Raw genomic sequence first — 18,708 nt, 5'->3', positions numbered from 1 at the left:
AGGGAGATAGAGACAGCAGGCAGAGAGAGAGGGAGAGAGAGACAGCAGGCAGAGAGGGAGGGAGGGAGAGAGAGAGAGACAGCAGGCAGAGAGGGAGGGAGAGAGAGAGAGAGAGACAGCAGGCAGAGAGAGGGAGGGAGAGAGAGACAGCAGGCAGAGACGGAGGGAGAGAGAGAGAGACAGCAGGCAGAGAGGGAGGGAGAGAGAGACAGCAGGCAGAGAGGGAGGGAGGGAGGGAGAGAGAGACAGCAGGCAGAGAGAGGGAGGGGGGGGACAGACAGAGACAACAGATAGAGAGAGAGCGCGCAAGAGAGAGATACTCTCCAAAGGCCTCATTTCCCTTGTGAGTGATTACACTTCAGTCAAGCCGCTTTTCCGACAAACTGGAGAGCAAATCTGTATCCCCCCTCCCTTGTGATTACAGATCAGATCAGACTCTGTCCTGATGGGGGCCGCTGTGGGCTGATAACGCTCAGCAGAGCTGAACACAACACTCCAAGGGCGTAGGTTTGGTTTCAACATTGGTAGGGACCATATAACAGTGTAGCCTGCATACACCATTTTTGGTGAGGACGAGAGGTTAAACCTCTTAAATATGCATATATTTATGAAATTGAATAATACTAATACAATGTTCTTAGTGTATCACATCCTGCCTGCCCTCCCCTCTCTCTCTCTCTCTGCTGCTGCTGCGTCCCTCCCCCCTCTCTCTCTCTCTCTCTCTCTCTCTCCCTCTCTCTCTCTCTCTCTCTCTATCTCTGCTGCTGCTGCATCCCTCCACTCTCTCTCTCTCTCTCTCTCTCTCTCTCTCTCGGCTGCTGCTGCGTCCCTCCCCCCTCTCTCTCTCTCTCTCTCTCTCTCTCTCTCTCTCCCTCTCTCTCTCTCTCTCTCTATCTCTGCTGCTGCTGCATCCCTCCACTCTCTCTCTCTCTCTCTCTCTCTCTCTATCTCTGCTGCTGCGTCCCTCCCCTCTCTCTCTCTCTCTCTCTCTCTCTCTCTCTCGGCTGCTGCTACGTCCCTCCCCTCTCTCTCTCTCTCTCTCTCTCTCTCTCTCTCTCGGCTGCTGCTGCGTCCCTCCCCTCTCTCTCTCTATCTCTCTCCCTCTCTCTCTCTCTCTCTCTATCTCTGCTGCTGCTGCATCCCTCCACTCTCTCTCTCTCTCTCTCTCTCTCTCTCTATCTCTGCTGCTGCGTCCCTCCCCTCTCTCTCTCTCTCTCTCTCTCTCTCTCTCTCTCTCTCTCTCGGCTGCTGCTACGTCCCTCCCCTCTCTCTCTCTCTCTCTCTCTCTCTCTCTCTCTCTCTCTCTCTCTCTCTCTCCCTCCCTCTCTCTCTCTCTCTCTCTCTCTCTCTCTCTCTCGGCTGCTGCTGCGTCCCTCCCCTCTCTCTCTCTCTCTATCTCTGCTGCTGCTGCGTCCCTCCACTCTCTCTCTCTCTCTCTCTCTCTCTCTCTGCTGCTGCTGCGTCCCTCCCCTCTCTCTCTCTCTCTCTCTCTCTCTCTGCTGCTGCGTCCCTCCCCTCTCTCTCTCTCTCTCTCTCTCTCTCTCTGCTGCGTCCCTCCCCTCTCTCTCTCTCTCTCTCTCTCTCTCTCTGCTGCGTCCCTCCCCTCTCTCTCTCTCTCTCTCTCTCTCTCTCTCTGCTGCGTCCCTCCCCTCTCTCTCTCTCTCTCTCTCTCTCTCTCTCTCTCTCTCTCTCTGCTGCTGCGTCCCTCCCCTCTCTCTCTCTCTCTCTCTCTGCTGCGTCCCTCCCCTCTCTCTCTCTCTCTCTCTCTCTCTCTCTCTCTGCTGCTGTGTTTCATATATAAAAATTATTTGATAAAATTGAGATTTTCATTGGATTTTTAGACTGACATTCAACTCATAAATGTATATATCTGTCCATTAGGGGAGTCACAAAATACCAGACATTTAGTAGGCAATACTAATTGAGAAATTCCACAATCCTGGATACCCAATTTGATACCATAGTTAGAAAAAATAAATCCCATGTACTTCAACATACACTACTTTATTTAAAACACCCTCTGGCCAATAAAGTGAGAGGGAAATGATGAGATTCCAGTTAGCAAGTATACGTTAGCTAATAACTAAGAAAAAACAGGCTACACAGAGACGGGCTTGTTTAAAGAAAAACAGACCTGAGCCCTCATAAAAGTAACGTTAACGGCTCTCACGGGCTGGCTGACCTCTAGATAACGTTAAGAGCTCTCACGGGCTGGCTAACCTCTAGATAACGTTACCGTATGAGTATTCAGTTTCCCCTATAATTGTAACAAGAACCCCTGTCAGGCTACAACAATGTATTTATTTTTAAAATCAAAACTTACTTTAAAACTTAATTTCTTTAGCATAAGTTAAAGGATAAGGACACTGAATTTCATGTTTAGCCCCATTCCTGGCTTCCCTGGCATGTATCTCGTTGCTAGCTATGGTCACACTCGAAAAACTCTAAAAAGTATGATATACGTGGATTTCAAGTTCAGGAGTTACATGGTTTATGCTTCCCAAGCTCTGAAGTCATCCTGTAAACACCATAGGCCCTTTCGCCTCTGCATTTTGAAACAACAGTAACATACAACAGCCATCCCTTCACGCTGTAAACCTCTGCGAAACTCGGCTTCGGATGAATTTCACGGAGGTTTACAACAAAATGCAGAGGCGAAAGGGCCTATGGTGTTTACAGGATGACTTCAGAGCTTGGTAAGCATAAACCATGTCATTCCTGAACTTGAAATCCACGTATATCATACTTTTTAGAGTTTTTCGAGTGTGCCCACAACTAGCACCGAGCCAGGGTGCGCGCGCTGACGTTATTGACACAGAACTCTGTACTGCACAAAACAGAAATATTTTAACCTGTACTAGTCAGATACATGCCAGGAATACGGTTAAACATGACATTCAGGGGCGAATTCACTAAAGCAAATTGCGCCCGCTAATTGCACCATTATATTGCGCGTCAGTTGCGCCCGCTATGTGCTCCGTTTTAAAAACCTATTCACTAAAGACATTGCGCTAATAATATCCCAGCGCAAACACGCCCATTCGGTGTTTGCGGCTGAGTGCAATTTGCTGCTGATATAGGAAATGACTATAAATACTGCGCATACAGCGCATACAACTCGTATGCATATCATTGGACGATGGCAGACAGAAAAAGAAAGATACGATTTCCAGACAGCGAACTTGAAGGCCTCACGGACGAGGTTCAAAAACATGTCTCACAGCTCTACGCAAAAAATCATATTTGGGGTTAAATTTCCCAATCAGTCAGTGCCATTTGTGTGTGTAAACGCGGAAGACTGCAAACGGAGGTGGAATGATTTGAAAAGACGAACAAAGGAAAAATTGTCATTTTATGTTATGCAAGTTGCAGCACGATGATCTGGCATACTTCTGGGGGAGTGTATAACATTGCCCCACCGGTACGATCTAGGCATCTAAACGGCTTTTCAGGATTCCAAATGTGCACTCAATCACACCGCGCGTCCTGATGTGAGCCTGGTTGTACACCGCCTCTCCAACGTTGGAAGGATTACGCACGGGAGTCATCATCCATGGCTGAAGATGATACCTGCCGTCACCTATGATACAAAAGCAAAATATTTTCAAGACCATTCAAATAAAAAAAATTGTGTAGGCTATGTTTTTATTTATTTATACCTATATCGGCCCCCAGCCGTTCAATGAACAGCTATAGGGAATGCGCAGTTTCGCGTATAGACTATTATATGCACAGTTTCGCGCTATGTAGGCTATTATAAATAAGTAGCCTATTATTCATTGGGGGAGCTTGGACTCGCTGGGGACGGGTGGAAAGACGCATAGTCAACTGAGCCTCCCCAGACGCGACTTCATCCTCCAGTTGGCTGAAGAGCTGCGCGCTCTGGTGTCCAAACAGCTACCACGGTGGTTCTAGTGTTAAATCAAAAAGTGACCTTCTTCTAAATATTCTCTCACGAACAACATGACTGGCATTGCGATGCCGAATTCGCCTCGCAACAATCACTGCTGCCATGATCAGCGGACAGGCTGGCCATGACACACCCCTTGCGCTTAAATACCACCACGTTTCTGAAAACGGTATTAATTTCACTTTAACTGCGTGAGGCAATTTGCGCCGATCTTTGTGAATTGGGCGGGTTTTGCAATAATGTTCATTTGCATAGAAAGGGGAACATTCTCCGCCCATATTACCTAATTTAAATATGAGCTAATAACACCGGCGCAGAGAAACGCAATGACGAACGCAACGCAGTTAACACCGTATTTCACCCTTTGCGAGGGCTTTGTGAATAGCAAACATAATTTTTGACTTATTTGCACAGGCTTTGCGTCAGGAAAAGCTGCGCAATCCTTTAGTGAATTCGCCCCTCAGTGTCCTTATCCTTTAATGGGAATTTAATATGGCGGAAATTAGCATCCCGTCTAGCACAGACTGGGTTTGACAAAGCTATAGCTAGCTAATAGCCCATCGGCTAGTATTCATTGCTGACACTAACGGTCGTTAGTTGTGAGGATGCCGTGATGTCCCATTCAATTAAATCTCTGGGGGGCAGCTAATGTATAATAATGTAATGGCTGCTGCTATCCTAATGTTACAGGATGATAGAAGCCATCTTAACAGTTCGCTAGCTAGCCAGCTTATATCACCAGTTGATAATTTGCCACAATGGAAAGACAAGTGATGTTAGTTTAGGTAACATTAGCACCAACCTAGCTGGTTTTCATGTGGCTAATGCCTAACGTTAACTACTTAGTTTACCAGTAACTAGCTAACCTAGCTAACGGTAATGTTACTTCAGTTGCAGAGAAAAAGCTCCTGATATCCCTCATCCTCTTCAGAGGGGGACATTGTGGTGGATGCACCTGAACGGCTGTCAGATTCACAACTGTATGGCTTGCTGTCTGTAAGGCTGTTGGTCTTCAGATCCAGTGAGAATGCAACAATCTATCTCAGCCAAATCAATCAATCAAAGCTTTATTTGTATAGCGCATTTCATACCCAGAGGCAACACAATGCGCTTTACAGAGAACAAGGGAGGTGGGCATACGACCCACTCTCTACAGTACATATTCCAGAGGGAAGCAAAAAAACAGTAATCACCCGGGGGCCAGATAAGTGAGCTGTAAAAACTCTTCCCTGACCCCTCTCAACAAGGCGATCGAGCAAGCTCCTGGAGTATGTTTGTCTACCGGCTAAGAACATTTATAAAGCAATAAATTACATAAAATTACAAATGAGCCAATCAAAGTTTGAGTTTAAAAAATATAAAAAAAATACTGGGATGGCACATTCACGGTGGAGGAAAGGGGTAGGCTAACGGTCTAATGTAACTCCGAACATAATGCAAACTAACTCACTCAAAATGGTACGGCCAATTCTGTCCTTCCAAACTATGGGAAGGCCATCTAAATTATCTAATTTAACTGCGCTCTAAAGATAATGCGAACAAGGTTGCTTAAAAGTTGGTAGGGACAATTTGAGCCTCCCAAAATGTTGGTAGGGACATGTCCCGACCGTCCATACGCAAACCTACGCCCTTGCTACACTCACCGGAGCTGAACACGGCGCCGACCTGGAAGGAGAGCTCCGAGTCGTGTTCGGCCTCGCACGGGTACACCGCCATGGCCCGCCTGCCGCCGCCGCCGCTGCTGAGGAAGGAAGGCAATCAGCAAGGAGGGACAATTACACCATCGTCCAATCAGCGAGGAGGCACGATTACACAACCATCCAATCAGCGAGGAGGGACAATTACACCAACATCCAATCAGCGAAGAGGGACGATTACACCACCGTCCAATCAGCGAGGAGGGACGATTACACCACCGTCCAATCAGCGAGGAGGGACGATTACACCACCGTCCAATCAGCGAGGAGGGATAATTACACCACCATCCAATCTGGGTCACGGGCTCCGGCGCCGCCCAGAACAGGGCTGGCGATGGGGGCCCGGTGAGGGGCAAAAGGTAGAAACGAACTAGCTTATCGCGGGCCGGGCGCTGCTGCGGAGACGCCTGTCGAGGGCCACTATCTGGAGTCTAGCCCCAACGAGTGAGTCCCCCGCCCCCCAACACACACACCCTCCGACCCACATTCACTTCTCTGAGAGATACAGGGACTGTGTGCATCACAGGTAGCAAACACACACCACGGCCCCGGCCCCGGCCGCAGACAACCATCTGAGGCAAGACTCATTAAAAAGTGGTGGGGAAATTCTACAACCGCTTTTCACACAAACACAGGTGGAAATGAGTTCCTATTCCGGTGAGATTCCACTGGGATGGGAGAGAGACCTAGCAGCCATGAAACTGTGTTTCTTCAGCGAGGTTGTTTATCCTCCCCGTGTGAATAGTGGTCTCTCAGAGCCTAGTCTCGCGTAGCCAGACCTACCTGTATCTCCACACTTCCTTTACGCAGTGCCAGAGCGGGAGAAAGGTCTGGCTGGACTCATTACCATTCGGGGATAGGGGGGGGGAATAACGCTGTAATTCTTTAAACCAATCACAATCATCTTGAGCGGAGCGGTTGCTAGGTAGTTGTTGTTCACGTAGGCTAGCCTGAATCTGATTGGGCAGGGAATCAGATCCGTCGCTACTGATTGGGCAATTATAAACGAATGGCAAGGCTTATCCCCAAAACACCAATCCACTGGGTCAGACTACTCTCACCCCATCGTTCCTGTGTAGAAGTTCTGCCTTCTACACGTGACCATGCTTCGAAACGCCACACGCTTTTGGCAGAGGGCCAACCATGTAGGAGGGGGGGGGGGGGGTGGAGAAAACTCAAGGTGTTTTCGCGGTCACCGAGTTACCAATGCAATCGTCTACACCTGCTACAGGATGTCCACTTTGTTATCTGTGATCAAATAACATTAACAGACCTCTGGTCGTCCGCCATCTCCTTTTCATCATTTAAAAAGCGTGAGAAATGAATCGGTCACCTGGTCTGGAGGGTAGCTGAGCAATAGATCTCTATAATGGGCTGAGATTCCCACTGAGTCTGTTCAAATGCCTGAGTGTGTGTGTGTGTGTGTGTGTGTGTGTGCGCGTGTGTGTTTGTCTACTGGGAGCTGGAATTAAAGAGTAAGTACGGTAAGTCAGAGAGACAGGGGTGAGAGAGGAGAGAGAGAGAGAGACTGGCCGAGACAGAGACGTTTGTAAATAACAGAGTGTGTTGGAGAGAGACTGCTGGTGTGGAGACCCGGCGGTTGGCTCACCTCTCCTCCGCCGTGTCCCCGTCAGCTCTGGCGTCTCTGGAGGCTGGGGAGTCCATCCACGAGGCTGCTGCCCTGCGAGACAGAGACAGAGACAGAGACAGAGTCAGGGACAGAGACAGAGTCAGGGACAGAGTCAGGGACAGAGTCAGGGACAGAGACAGGGACAGAGACAGAGTCAGAGACAGACGGAGACAGAGAGGTCAGACGCCCGGCCCGCGGCGCCTCACAGAGGGGTCAGAGGACACTCTCAGGGACAGAGGACACTCTGACCTTTGACCTCGAGCAACCGTGACCCTAACACAGATGATGCGTATGCAGACCAGGTATTTCAACCATCCCGTTCTTGCTACAGAAAGACCATCTAACGGAACAGGACGCTGCGCCAGATTCATTGGCTGCTCTTTACCCCACTGGTTCACTGGTGGAATCAGTTAGTAATTTAGCACAATATCACCTCGCAAGACAGTTAAGTTAGTATTTAGCACAATATCACCTCGCAAGACAGTTAAGTTAGTATTTAGCACAATATCACCTCGCAAAACAGTTAAGTTAGTAATTTAGCACAATATCACCTCGCAAGACAGTTAAGTTAGTATTTAGCACAATATCACCTCGCAAAACTGTTAAGTTAGTAATTTAGCACAATATCACCTCGCAAGACAGTTAAGTTAGTATTTAGCACAATATCACCTCGCAAAACTGTTAAGTTAGTAATTTAGCACAATATCACCTCGCAAGACAGTTAAGTTAGTATTTAGCACAATATCACCTCGCAAAACTGTTAAGTTAGTAATTTAGCACAATATCACCTCGCAAGACAGTTAAGTTAGTATTTAGCACAATATCACCTCGCAAAACTGTTAAGTTAGTAATTTAGCACAATATCACCTCGCAAGACAGTTAAGTTAGTAATTTAGCACAATATCACCTCGCAAAACAGTTAAGTTAGTAATTTAGCGCAATATCACCTCGCAAAACAGTTAAGTTAGTAATTTAGCACAATATCACCTCGCAAGACAGTTAAGTTAGTAATTTAGCACAATATCACCTCGCAAAAGAGTTAAGTTAGTAATTTAGCACAATATCACCTCGCAAAACAGTTAAGTTAGTAATTTAGCACAATATCACCTCGCAAGACAGTTAAGTTAGTAATTTAGCACAATATCACCTCGCAAGACAGTGTAGTTGGCACATGCTGGTTTGAAGTTCAGACTGTTGTGATGTATAGGCCTACAGCTGTAGCTAACATCACCATCAACATCTCTATTATGCATATGCTTGCAGACACCACTGAAATGATGACTCACTATCAAAACAAAACGATCATCGCTGCCAGTTTGAACTGAGTACCCAGACACACACGGAGAGAAGCATAGAGAAAGAGAGAAGGGCAGAGAGAGAGAAAGAGAGAGAGAAAGGGAGAGAGGTCAGCCCTGTTTAAGTTGGAGCTGGGAAAAGAGCCACAAGTCGGCAGCCAGCGCTTTCACGCACACAGAGGCTCGCTCGCTCACACACACACACACACACACACACACACACACACACACACACACACAGCCAATGAATAGTCCTCCTCCAGAGTGGGCCTGGAGAGGTGAGAGGGTCCTGGCCAAGACAGCAGCACAGAGACACGCTTTCAAAACATAAAACAACAACAAAATAAACAAGGAAGGACAGTTTACAACATTCATCACCACTCAAAACATGATGTGGCAGCCAGATGTGGCTGAGTCAAAGTCATTTAAAAGTGATTTGAAAGCATCCAATGAAAGCAGCTCTCGAAGGCTCAGGTTGCCTTGTAGATCATTCCAGGTGGAAGGTGCCGCATATCTGAAAGCCCTTTTTCCTAGATCAGGACGCACTCTAGGGACAGTTAGCAAGAACAAGTCCTGGGTGCGTAGACAGTAACCTCCTGTACCTTTACGGAGGATGGAGGTTTGTAGGTATGCTGGGAGCAGACCAAGAATAGCCTTAGAAATAAGGATGTACCAATGGGTCAATCTGCGGGTGGACAAAGCAGACCAGCCTACGGAGCATACAAAGAACAGTGGTGAGTAAGGTTTTTAGAACAGGGGTGAGTAAGGTTTTTAGAACAGTGGTGAGTAAGGTTTTTAGAACAGTGGTGAGTAAGGTTTTTAGAACAGTGGTGAGTAAGGTTTTTAGAAGGTTTTTAGAACAGTGGTGAGTAAGGTTTTTAGAACAGTGGAGAGTAAGGTTTTTAGAAGGTTTTTAGAACAGTGGTGAGTAAGGTTTTTAGAACAGTGGAGAGTAAGGTTTTTAGAAGGTTTTTAGAGAACAGTGGTGAGTAAGGTTTTTATAAGGTTTTTAGAGAACAGTGGTGAGTAAGGTTTTTAGAACAGTGGTGAGTAAGGTTTTTAGAAGGTTTTTAGAGAACAGTGGTGAGTAAGGTTTTTAGAACAGTGGAGAGTAAGGTTTTTAGAAGGTTTTTAGAACAGTGGTGAGTAAGGTTTTTAGAAGGTTTTTAGAGAACAGTGGTAAGGTTTTTAGAGAACAGTGGTGAGTAAGGTTTTTAGAACAGTGGTGAGTAAGGTTTTTAGAACAGTGGTGAGTAAGGTTTTTAGAGAACAGTGGAGAGTAAGGTTTTTAGAAGGTTTTTAGAGAACAGTGGTGAGTAAGGTTTTTAGAACAGTGGAGAGTAAGGTTTTTAGAACAGTGGTGAGTAAGGTTTTTAGAACAGTGGTGAGTAAGGTTTTTAGAACAGTGGAGAGTAAGGTTTTTAGAACAGTGGAGAGTAAGGTTTTTAGAAGGTTTTTAGAGAACAGTGGTGAGTAAGGTTTTTAGAACAGTGGTGAGTAAGGTTTTTAGAACAGTGGAGAGTAAGGTTTTTAGAAGGTTTTTAGAGAACAGTGGTGAGTAAGGTTTTTAGAACAGTGGTGAGTAAGGTTTTTAGAGAACAGTGGTGAGTAAGGTTTTTAGAGAACAGTGGTGAGTAAGGTTTTTAAAGAACAGTGGTGAGTAAGGTTTTTAGAACAGTGGTGAGTAAGGTTTTTAGAACAGTGGTGAGTAAGGTTTTTAGAACAGTGGTGAGTAAGGTTTTTAAAGAACAGTGGTGAGTAAGGTTTTTAGAACAGTGGTGAGTAAGGTTTTTAGAGAACAGTGGTGAGTAAGGTTTTTAGAACAGTGGTGAGTAAGGTTTTTAGAACAGTGGTGAGTAAGGTTTTTAGAACAGTGGTGAGTAAGGTTTTTAAAGAACAGTGGTGAGTAAGGTTTTTAGAACAGTGGTGAGTAAGGTTTTTAGAAGGTTTTTAGAGAACAGTGGTGAGTAAGGTTTTTAGAGAACAGTGGTGAGTAAGGTTTTTAGAACAGTGGTGAGTAAGGTTTTTAGAACAGTGGTGAGTAAGGTTTTTAGAACAGTGGTGAGTAAGGTTTTTAGAAGGTTTTTAGAGAACAGTGGTGAGTAAGGTTTTTAGAACAGTGGTGAGTAAGGTTTTTAGAAGGTTTTTAGAGAACAGTGGTGAGTAAGGTTTTTAGAAGGTTTTTAGAAGGTTTTTAGAACGGTGGTGAGTAAGGTTTTTAGAAGGTTTTTAGAACAGTGGTGAGTAAGGTTTTTAGAAGGTTTTTAGAACAGTGGTGATTAAGGTTTTTAGAGAACAGTGGTGAGAAGGTTTTTAGAAGGTTTTTAGAACGGTGGTGAGTAAGGTTTTTAGAAGGTTTTTAGAGAACAGTGGTGAGAAGGGTTTTAACGTGTGATAAATCTCAGTGCTCCATGGTAGACGGTGTCCAGTGAGTGAAGGCAGTGAGAAGATGTGTGCATGTATAAAACATCACCATAGTGCAGCACAGACATAAAAGTTGCTGCAACCAGTCTCCTTTTAGCCTGGAAATGCCAATGCCTTTGTGACATCGACGGCTAACTTAGAATACTGAACAAGTGCTGGAAAGACCCCACCGTTCCGTCATGATGACTATTATTTACACAAATGAACCACGGTGATGCATAATGCACTGTTTCACAAATGTGCCGCCACTATGAGGAAGGATGGTGGAAATGGTGGTGGAGAGACGCTTAAACCCTGCCTGCTCCACTTCTCCCCAGCAACAGGGCCCGCATTACGACAGACACTCCACCACCCTCACCTCACTCTACCTGGATTCACATGCAAAGACAGCAGATTTAGACAGACAGGGAGAGAGGAGGGAGAGAGAAAGAGCAAAAAACCCAAACTAGAACATTCTATGAATAAAACATTTTCCAGAGAAAGCAGGCAGAGGATTATTCATAACTGGGAGAGTGCAGAGCAGTGCACAGCATTTTACATTTAAGTGTTCATTTGACATTTTTGGAAACGTAACAGAGTATATTGCAAACCTATTCCGACAGGCATCGGAGGGGTAAGTGCGAGTGCATTGCAGTATTGACTATATATTCTTTTCTTTTTTTTACCATTTAATCATACAGGTATAAGCAAAATCTTGGAATATTTACAATCCAAGAATTGTTTCCTCTAAAATAAATCAAACTAAAATGTAAAGTGTTTACCGGCAAGTTCCAGGAGAATTTACTCTGAACAGTTCAAACAAATCTGTCTCTCAAACAAATAATTTACATGTACAGCTCGGAACATGCAACTTTCACACTATGAGCAGGCTAGGAGCTGCCTAGGAACGGCTAGGAGCAGGCTAGACACTGGCTAGGAGCTGACTAGGAGCTAGTAGCAGGCTAGGAACAGGGTAGGAGCTGACTAGGAGCTAGTAGCAGGCTAGGAGCTGGCTAGACACTGGCTAGGAGCTGACTAGGAACGGCTAGGAGCAGGCTAGACACTGGCTAGGAGCTGACTAGGAACGGCTAGGAGCAGGCTAGACACTGGCTAGGAGCTGACTAGGAGCTAGTAGCTGGCTAGGAACGGCTAGGAGCTGACTAGGAGCTAGTAGCTGGCTAGGAACAGGGTAGGAGCTGACTAGGAGCTAGTAGCTGGCTAGGAGCTGACTAGGAGCTGACTAGGAGCTAGTATCTGGCTAGGAACAGGGTAGGAGCTGACTAGGAGCTAGTAGCTGGCTAGGAACAGGGTAGGAGCTACTGTAGGAGCTGGCTAAGAGCTAGAGTAGGAGCTGACTAGGAGCTAGACACTGGCTAGGAGCTGACTAGGAGCTGACTAGGAGCTAGTAGCTGGCTAGGAACAGGGTAGGAGCTGACTAGGAGCTAGTAGCTGGCTAGGAACAGGGTAGGAGCTGACTAGGAGCTGACTAGGAGCTAGTAGCTGGCTAGGAACAGGGTAGGAGCTGACTAGGAGCTAGTAGCTGGCTAGGAACAGGGTAGGAGCTGACTAGGAGCTGACTAGGAGTTAGTAGCTGGCTAGGAGCAGGGTAGGAGCTACTGTAGGAGCTGACTAGGAGCTAGTAGCTGGCTAGGAACAGGGTAGGAGCTACTGTAGGAGCTGACTAGGAGCTAGTAGCTGGCTAGGAGCAGGGTAGGAGCTACTGTAGGAGCTGACTAGGAGCTAGTAGCTGGCTAGGAACAGGGTAGGAGCTACTGTAGGAGCTGGCTAAGAGCTAGAGTAGGAGCTGGCTAGGAGCTAGTAGCTGGCTAGGAGCAGGGTAGGAGCTACTGTAGGAGCTGACTACGAGCTAGTAGCTGGCTAGGAACAGGGTAGGAGCTACTGTAGGAGCTGACTAGGAGCTAGTAGCTGGCTAGGAGCAGGGTAGGAGCTGCTGTAGGAGCTGACTAAGAGCTAGAGTAGGAGCTGACTAGGAGCAGGCTCGGAGCTGGATAAAAAATATTTTATATTACAGTATATAGTAAATTATATTTTATTGCACAGCCCTAGACAGTACACAACCTCTCTGACGTCATGTGACCTCACCTGCATTTCACACAGCACCAAAGAAAAATGCATTATCTTGAAGCACCAAAGAACCTCGGCAGCTTGTGTTTGTGTGTGTGTGTGTGTGTGGTGGATGCATGTGTGGGTGAGTGTGGTGTGTGTGTGGTGTGTGTGTGTGTGTAACCGCCAGCGGTGCAGAGGGGTCTGGAGAGCGTGTGTATGTGTGTGTGTGTGCGCAGTCTGTGTGTGTAGTGTGTGTGTGTATGTGGTGTGTGTATGAATGTGTGTTGTGTGTTGTGTGTGTGTGTGTGTGTGTGTGTGTATGTGGTGTGTGTATGAATGTGTGTTGTGTGTGTGTGTGTGGTGTGTGTGTGTGTGTGTGTATGTGGTGTGTATGAATGTGTGTTGTGTGTTGTGTGTGTGTGTGTGTGTATGTGGTGTGTGTATGAATGTGTGTTGTGTGTGTGTGTGTGGTGTGTGTGTGTGTGTGATTTATGGCTCTGCGGTGGCAATGTGGGCAGCTGTGGTGCTCAGCTGTTCCACATCAGCATGGGGGGAGGAATGCTCTCTGCAGCCAGAACATCCTCTCACTAACCTGGGAGCACTGCTACTGTTACGCTCACTAACCTGGGAGCACTGCTACTGTTCCACTCACTAACCTGGGAGCACTGCTACTGTTCCACTCACTAACCTGGGAGCACTGCTACTGTTCCACTCACTAACCTGGGAGCACTGCTACTGTTACACTCACTAACCTGGGAGCACTGCTACTGTTCCACTCACTAACCTGGGAGCACTGCTACTGTTACGGTCACTAACCTGGGAGCACTGCTACTGTTCCACTCACTAACCTGGGAGCACTGCTACTGTTACGGTCACTAACCTGGGAGCACTGCTACTGTTACGGTCACTAACCTGGGAGCACTGCTACTGTTCCACTCACTAACCTGGGAGCACTGCTACTGTTCCACTCACTAACCTGGGAGCACTGCTACTGTTACACTCACTAACCTGGGAGCACTGCTACTGTTCCACTCACTAACCTGGGAGCACTGCTACTGTTACACTCACTAACCTGGGAGCACTGCTACTGTTCCACTCACTAACCTGGGAGCACTGCTACTGTTCCACTCACTAACCTGGGAGCACTGCTACTGTTACGGTCACTAACCTGGGAGCACTGCTACTGTTCCACTCACTAACCTGGGAGCACTGCTACTGTTACACTCACTAACCTGGGAGCACTGCTACTGTTCCACTCACTAACCTGGGAGCACTGCTACTGTTACGGTCACTAACCTGGGAGCACTGCTACTGTTACACTCACTAACCTGGGAGCACTGCTACTGTTCCACTCACTAACCTGGGAGCACTGCTACTGTTACACTCACTAACCTGGGAGCACTGCTACTGTTCCACTCACTAACCTGGGAGCACTGCTACTGTTACGGTCACTAACCTGGGAGCACTGCTACTGTTACACTCACTAACCTGGGAGCACTGCTACTGTTACGGTCACTAACCTGGGAGCACTGCTACTGTTCCACTCACTAACCTGGGAGCACTGCTACTGTTACGGTCACTAACCTGGGAGCACTGCTACTGTTCCACTCACTAACCTGGGAGCACTGCTACTGTTCCACTCACTAACCTGGGAGCACTGCTACTGTTCCACTCACTAACCTGGGAGCACTGCTACTGTTACACTCACTAACCTGGGAGCACTGCTACTGTTCCACTCACTAACCTGGGAGCACTGCTACTGTTACGGTCACTAACCTGGGAGCACTGCTACTGTTACGGTCACTAACCTGGGAGCACTGCTACTGTTCCACTCACTAACCTGGGAGCACTGCTACTGTTACGGCCTGTAACCTGGGAGCACTGCTACTGTTCCTCTCACTAACCTGGGAGCACTGCTACTGTTCCACTCACTAACCTGGGAGCACTGCTACTGTTACGGTCACTAACCTGGGAGCACTGCTACTGTTACGGTCACTAACCTGGGAGCACTGCTACTGTTACGGTCACTAACCTGGGAGCACTGCTACTGTTCCACTCACTAACCTGGGAGCACTGCTACTGTTCCACTCACTAACCTGGGAGCACTGCTACTGTTCCACTCACTAACCTGGGAGCACTGCTACTGTTCCACTCACTAACCTGGGAGCACTGCTACTGTTACGGTCACTAACCTGGGAGCACTGCTACTGTTACGGTCACTAACCTGGGAGCACTGCTACTGTTCCACTCACTAACCTGGGAGCACTGCTACTGTTACGGTCACTAACCTGGGAGCACTGCTACTGTTCCACTCACTAACCTGGGAGCACTGCTACTGTTCCACTCACTAACCTGGGAGCACTGCTACTGTTCCACTCACTAACCTGGGAGCACTGCTACTGTTACGGTCACTAACCTGGGAGCACTGCTACTGTTACGGTCACTAACCTGGGAGCACTGCTACTGTTCCACTCACTAACCTGGGAGCACTGCTACTGTTCCACTCACTAACCTGGGAGCACTGCTACTGTTCCACTCACTAACCTGGGAGCACTGCTACTGTTCCACTCACTAACCTGGGAGCACTGCTACTGTTCCACTCACTAACCTGGGAGCACTGCTACTGTTACACTCACTAACCTGGGAGCACTGCTACTGTTCCACTCACTAACCTGGGAGCACTGCTACTGTTACGGTCACTAACCTGGGAGCACTGCTACTGTTACGGTCACTAACCTGGGAGCACTGCTACTGTTCCACTCACTAACCTGGGAGCACTGCTACTGTTCCACTCACTAACCTGGGAGCACTGCTACTGTTACACTCACTAACCTGGGAGCACTGCTACTGTTCCACTCACTAACCTGGGAGCACTGCTACTGTTACACTCACTAACCTGGGAGCACTGCTACTGTTCCACTCACTAACCTGGGAGCACTGCTACTGTTCCACTCACTAACCTGGGAGCACTGCTACTGTTACGGTCACTAACCTGGGAGCACTGCTACTGTTCCACTCACTAACCTGGGAGCACTGCTACTGTTCCACTCACTAACCTGGGAGCACTGCTACTGTTACACTCACTAACCTGGGAGCACTGCTACTGTTCCACTCACTAACCTGGGAGCACTGCTACTGTTACGGTCACTAACCTGGGAGCACTGCTACTGTTACACTCACTAACCTGGGAGCACTGCTACTGTTACGGTCACTAACCTGGGAGCACTGCTACTGTTCCACTCACTAACCTGGGAGCACTGCTACTGTTACGGTCACTAACCTGGGAGCACTGCTACTGTTCCACTCACTAACCTGGGAGCACTGCTACTGTTCCACTCACTAACCTGGGAGCACTGCTACTGTTCCACTCACTAACCTGGGAGCACTGCTACTGTTACACTCACTAACCTGGGAGCACTGCTACTGTTCCACTCACTAACCTGGGAGCACTGCTACTGTTACGGCCTGTAACCTGGGAGCACTGCTACTGTTCCTCTCACTAACCTGGGAGCACTGCTACTGTTCCACTCACTAACCTGGGAGCACTGCTACTGTTACGGTCACTAACCTGGGAGCACTGCTACTGTTACGGTCACTAACCTGGGAGCACTGCTACTGTTACGGTCACTAACCTGGGAGCACTGCTACTGTTCCACTCACTAACCTGGGAGCACTGCTACTGTTCCACTCACTAACCTGGGAGCACTGCTACTGTTCCACTCACTAACCTGGGAGCACTGCTACTGTTACGGTCACTAACCTGGGAGCACTGCTACTGTTACGGTCACTAACCTGGGAGCACTGCTACTGTTCCACTCACTAACCTGGGAGCACTGCTACTGTTACGGTCACTAACCTGGGAGCACTGCTACTGTTCCACTCACTAACCTGGGAGCACTGCTACTGTTCCACTCACTAACCTGGGAGCACTGCTACTGTTCCACTCACTAACCTGGGAGCACTGCTACTGTTACGGTCACTAACCTGGGAGCACTGCTACTGTTACGGTCACTAACCTGGGAGCACTGCTACTGTTCCACTCACTAACCTGGGAGCACTGCTACTGTTCCACTCACTAACCTGGGAGCACTGCTACTGTTCCACTCACTAACCTGGGAGCACTGCTACTGTTACGGTCACTAACCTGGGAGCACTGCTACTGTTACGGTCACTAACCTGGGAGCACTGCTACTGTTACGGTCACTAACCTGGGAGCACTGCTACTGTTACGGTCACTAACCTGGGAGCACTGCTACTGTTACACTCACTAACCTGGGAGCACTGCTACTGTTACACTCACTAACCTGGGAGCACTGCTACTGTTCCTCTCACTAACCTGGGAGCACTGCTACTGTTACGGTCACTAACCTGGGAGCACTGCTACTGTTACACTCACTAACCTGGGAGCACTGCTACTGTTACACTCACTAACCTGGGAGCACTGCTACTGTTACACTCACTAACCTGGGAGCACTGCTACTGTTCCACTCACTAACCTGGGAGCACTGCTACTGTTACGGTCACTAACCTGGGAGCACTGCTACTGTTACACTCACTAACCTGGGAGCACTGCTACTGTTACACTCACTAACCTGGGAGCACTGCTACTGTTACGGCCTGTAAACCGGGAGCACTGCTACTGTTACGGTCTGTAACCCGGGAGCACTGCTACTGTTACGGTCACTAACCTGGGAGCACTGCTACTGTTACGGTCACTAACCTGGGAGCACTGCTACTGTTACGGTCACTAACCTGGGAGCACGGTCACTGTCCGTGTGTGACGGCTTGTGACAAGTGTGAGCATATTGTGTGTGTGTGTGTGTGTGTGTGTGTGTGTGTGTGAAAGAGAGAGAGAGAGAGAGAGAGCATAGTGTGTGTGTGTGTGTGTGAGAGAGAGAGAGAGAGAGAGAGAGAGAGCATAGTGTGTGTGTGTGTGTGTGTATGACGGTGTATGATTGTGAAGAGGGGGGGTTCAGCCACCATGCTCACAGGCACACAGGTAAACACGCACACACTCAAGACATGTTACACTCATACACACACACACAGGCACACACTGCATTGTAAACACACACACAGACACACTTTCTCTTTCTCTGGGCGCCAGGAAAACATCCAAATTCTCATCTTCCATTCTGATCTTCTAGGTGATCCAATGTTACGGATGGAAAGTCGATTACCCAGACGAGCGCAGACCTGTCAACTTAAGCACACGTAGGAATGATTACAGGATAAACAGTTTGGAAAATATTCACTGAATGCAGCGCCGTTGCCCTAGAAACCTGTGAAATGAACCAAGAAAAAACGGATTCAACGAAAAGAAAAGAAAAAAATTGCTTTTGAGTACGAGGGCTAAGCCAGAGCGGGGAAATTGCTTGGCGCTTCTGGCCAACAGAAATAGAACAGCCTTTGAATTTCCCCCGGTTGTTTTTCATCAGGCACATATTAGCCTCGTCTAAAAAAAAACAACAACCACACAATATTGTACAGTGTGTTTTGTGTTGAGGTGCTGAGCATAAGGCAGCGTGTGGTTTGTGTTGAGGTGCTGAGCACAAGGCAGCGTGTGGTTTGTGTTGAGGTGCTGAGCACAAGGCAGCGTGTGGTTTGTGTTGAGGTGCTGAGCACAAGGCAGCGTGTGGTTTGTGTTGAGGTGCTGAGCACAGGGCAGCGTGTGGTTTGTGTTGAGGTGCTGAGCACAAGGAAGCG

Source organism: Borostomias antarcticus (genome assembly GCF_949987555.1).
Source record: "Borostomias antarcticus genome assembly, contig: scaffold_102, whole genome shotgun sequence".
In the NCBI taxonomy this organism is placed as follows: Eukaryota; Metazoa; Chordata; class Actinopteri; order Stomiiformes; family Stomiidae; genus Borostomias; species Borostomias antarcticus.
The sequence above is the reverse complement of the archived record's forward strand: the minus strand, read 5'-3'. Positions refer to the sequence as shown.